The sequence below is a fragment of the Dreissena polymorpha genome, chromosome 1 (genome assembly GCF_020536995.1).
Source record: "Dreissena polymorpha isolate Duluth1 chromosome 1, UMN_Dpol_1.0, whole genome shotgun sequence".
In the NCBI taxonomy this organism is placed as follows: domain Eukaryota; kingdom Metazoa; phylum Mollusca; class Bivalvia; order Myida; family Dreissenidae; genus Dreissena; species Dreissena polymorpha.
The window spans coordinates 123,195,160-123,199,316 of record NC_068355.1 but is presented as its reverse complement, the minus strand read 5'-3'; the positions used below and the strand labels follow the sequence as shown (position 1 = coordinate 123,199,316).

At 37.1% G+C, this 4,157-nt stretch overlaps 1 long non-coding RNA gene across 1 annotated transcript; it reads left to right on the top strand.

The window, feature by feature from the left end:
• The first annotated feature begins 1,309 nt into the window (after positions 1-1,309).
• LOC127848156 (uncharacterized) lies at positions 1,310-3,999 on the top strand. Its single transcript, XR_008034391.1, has 3 exons — positions 1,310-1,838; positions 2,292-2,392; positions 3,897-3,999. It is a non-coding gene; the product is annotated as an uncharacterized LOC127848156 (long non-coding RNA).
• Positions 4,000-4,157: the final 158 nt, after the last annotated feature.

The following is a 4,157-nucleotide window of genomic DNA, read 5'->3' as shown; positions in this document are numbered from 1 at the left end:
GGGTTGTGCAGATCATCCACAACGAATAAATCAAGGCTCTGGGAGTAGAATCTCCTAGTGTTTGGGTTGAATACATTGCCTCGGTGTGCTCTTTTGTAAGTGCCCCAGCCTCTCTGGGTTCCCATAGCCTTTTTTAAATGCCTTTTGTTTACTTTTCATCACTTCCCAGACTTTGGAAAAGTCTTTGTCATTCATGAGTGATAAGTAACTGTTATTGTGTTTTAAATAGCGGTCAATTGAGCCGATGATGCCTCGCAGTGTTGTGGGCTCGTACTCAAGTCCATCTTTTTTGGTGACACCCAACAAGAATTCACAAATGAGATTGTTCAACTCATGCGCAAGAATGTTTTCAACATTTCTTGAGTCTTGTTTGTAAAGAAGAAATTGGTTGAAGAGTTTTATGTCACTTACTGTTTTCTTTTTGGTGTTCATATTTTCATTTTCATTCAGGAAATTGTCAATATTGACATCTCGGAACTGCCGTTTCGTGGTTGTTGCTGTGGCCGTTATTGCTGCAGTGGCTGTTGATGACTGTATCCCAGCAGAAATTGTTTCTGAAGCCCTTCCATATGTTTGGTTTGTTTCTGTTATGGATAACAGTGTTGCTGATACTTTTGTTGCTGCTGATACTGTTGCTGTTGTTTTTTCTGCTAAACTTGATGTCTCATCAAGATTTTCTGTATTTTCATTAAAATAATCTTCAAAATCAAAAATATCCGAGAACATTAAATTAATTTCATCGTTTTCCATTTCATTCATTGTAAAGTTTCAGGATAAAGGCTTAAAAAGCAGACGACAGTGTGTACATGTATGTTCAAGGGAAGTTACTCCGTATGTTGATATAAATATTCATTGAAGAGTTCTCGCTCTTGGTGGAAGAATGCGTGGGGTCACAATGGGGTAAAAAAATAGTTCCGCTAAGACCGTGAAAATTATCGATAATTTTCACTGATAATTTTCACTGTTTTAACAGTGAGATTATCAGTTTGAATTCACTCATATTTCTCTATAAACCACCGGAAAGCATTAAATAAAATAATTTTCATGTTAAAATTGTATTTCAATTGTGTATAAATCTTACGCACGATAAGTTAGATTGACCAATAGGTATACTGCACCGCTTAACGCCATTTTTAGATGGTCGCTTTAGCGACCGTCTAAAGTGCTAAGGCTGCACACCACACTTTTTAGCCACCAATGCGAATTGGCCCCGGTCAAATTTCTAAATAAAGAGAACATTGCTCCAGTAAGCACCATTTTGAGTGTCTAAATAATAATGAATGTCAGGTTTGAGTTGTGGTGATTTTTCTTGGATGTTTGTAAGTTTCCAAAACATTGGTATTTTAACTATAGCTGCATACAGGAAGTAGAATTAATGCAATTCGAAAACAGGTGTAATGCTGGCTCCGGTCAGTATTTCTGTTGGAAATTTGAAAGGGCGTACAGACATTGAACTTTTACAAAAAATCTAATCCTTTGACCCCCAATTTTCTCCATTGCTGTTTAGTACTTGGTAAGTTACCAATGTAAAAACATGGTTTCCAGGCACCTTGCTTCTGCAGGAAAGTGGCAGTTTGTTGTTGAAACTGGCTTAAAAAGGCTCGGAAACACACAGAATTCTCATGTTTTGATTTGAAATCATCAATACTAAAACATTTTGCCCCAACTCATTTGATTTGAATGTTACTGATTTTTCAGAAGGCACAGCCTCAACCATTCTGGAAATGTGCTTGGTTTATTTTCAGATTTGCGAGGTGACCAGTTTCCAGACATTGGTTCGCTCCTGCTTGTGTACGAGATTGGCCGAGACTAAAAAAACTGTAGTGTGCCACCTTAAGGTAAAACGACAAATTTCCAAAATGATCAAACACCCATGAAACATGGTTTTGCTTACTTATATATTCCTAAGGTTTTGTTTTTTAACAGAGTGTTTGCCCTTAACACTATTGTATGACCAATACTGTTCGTAAATCAAGGGAGGTAATTCGGAATCATGTTTACTGGTTTCTGCAATTCTCAAACAGTTATGTATGAAGAATGTGTTCAATACGTAGCCGGGATGGACAACTTACTACTCTGTGGTGAAGAAGGGCTTTATTTTCATATAATGTCAAAAATTATAGCAAACAATATAAGAATCCAGTCAAAACGATGATTCAAAATGGCCGTTTGGGCAGAATTTAGTACTGTTAAGGACCTATGGCCTGGTAACAATCTTGTTAAAATTGTTTCCATGTTAACAATGTGCATGCTTTCGCATTGAAATCAGTGTGGAATGTTGTTTATTTCAGGTTTTAGTCATTGGCTTGTAAGGCAAGATAGTCCCTGGAGAAGAACTAAAGTACGTCAACAGCCTTGTCAGCGGAAAGACACTCCGTTGCAGTTACTGAAGGTAAAACGACATCTTCCGTGGGCTAGGTAAATGTTGGCATGTTTGTCGGAATGTGTTTCCTGGTCTATACCAAAATGTCCTGCGTGCTTTGTTTAATCTATAACAGCGCCATAACTTACTTTTCGCCATTATGCGCAATTCAACTGATGTTATTTATAAGCAAATAAAAAGTTATTGTGAAGAAGTGACTCTTGCAAGTGCCTCACATTGTTGTATGCCTTTTAACAATGATCTGAGCTTACTAGAAGTTTTACTTTTTCTGTTTCCAAGAAATATGGATTAATATTTATCTCAGATGTCAATTTTTAGGCAATCATTAGTGTCATATCAGGGGTATTTCCTCAATATGTCAGCCCCAATTATTTATGCTATGATTGGGTTATCTCCCTTGCATGGGCCTGTTTAAGGGATTACTACACAGGGGCCTTAAATGTTGTGTTTTTACAACAGATTAAAGGTACAAATGCTTAACTTGCCTTTCAAGATCATGCTAAGCATGCAATTTATTTATATTTTTATTACTTTAAGCAAAAACATGTGCATTTGTTGTGAGAGCTGTAAAAATCTAAGCAACGCCAAGTATTTATTGGCCCAAAACTGTGTGTTTTTGTGTTGCTTCTTTGATAAAGTTATTATTTAAAGGCTGACCAAGTCACCTGCACTACCATTTGTCATCTCAATGTGATTAAGACTTCATTTAATTGTTGCAATATGTTTCTGTGAGGTAGCTTTTCACTACCATGACTTCTACAATGACCCTGAAAATGGCATAGAAAAAATAGGGAAAACAGGGGTCGGATTAAACGCTTTATAAATAACAAACAAGCCTTCAGACTTGGTCAAGAATGTATTATATTTGCTTGTTTTTGTCCAAATTTCAAGAAAACAAGTCCATATTCTGCAGTTCTAAGACTTTGCTGGCCCTTAAGGCTGCACACCACACTTTTTAACCACCAATGCGAATTGGCCCCGGTCAAATTTCTAAATAAAGAGAACATTGCTCCAGTAAGCACCATTTTGAGTGTCTAAATAATAATGAATGTCAGGTTTGAGTTGTGGTGATTTTTCTTGGATGTTTGTAAGTTACCAAAACATTGGTATTTTAACTATAGCTGCATACAGGAAGTAGAATTAATGCAATTCGAAAACAGGTGTAATGCTGGCTCCGGTCAGTATTTCTGTTGGAAATTTGAAAGGGCGTACAGACATTGAACTTTTACAAAAAATCTAATCCTTTGACCCCCAATTTTCTCCATTGCTGTTTAGTACTTGGTAAGTTACCAATGTAAAAACATGGTTTCCAGGCACCGTGCTTCTGCAGGAAAGTGGCAGTTTGTTGTTGAAACTGGCTAAAAAAGGCTCGGAAACACACACAATTCTCATGTTTTGATTTGAAATCATCAATACTAAAACATTTTGCCCCAACTCATTTGATTTGAATGTTACTGATTTTTCAGAAGGCACAGCCTCAACCATTCTGGAAATGTGCTTGTTTTTTTTTCAGATTTGCGAGGTGACCAGTTTCCAGACATTGGTTCGCTCCTGCTTGTGTACGAGATTGGCCGAGACTAAAAAAACTGTAGTGTGCCACCTTAGTGTAAAATTCAGGTCGGTACGGCCTAGGTACGAGGAGCCCAATTCCCGCTTACAACGCGTATCCGCGCAAGAAAGAGTTGTATAATTTATGCAAGAGGTTTGAGTTCTCCAATAATGTTTATTCACAAATGGAAACATTATACTAATATCGTGTTAAATGCATTAGTTT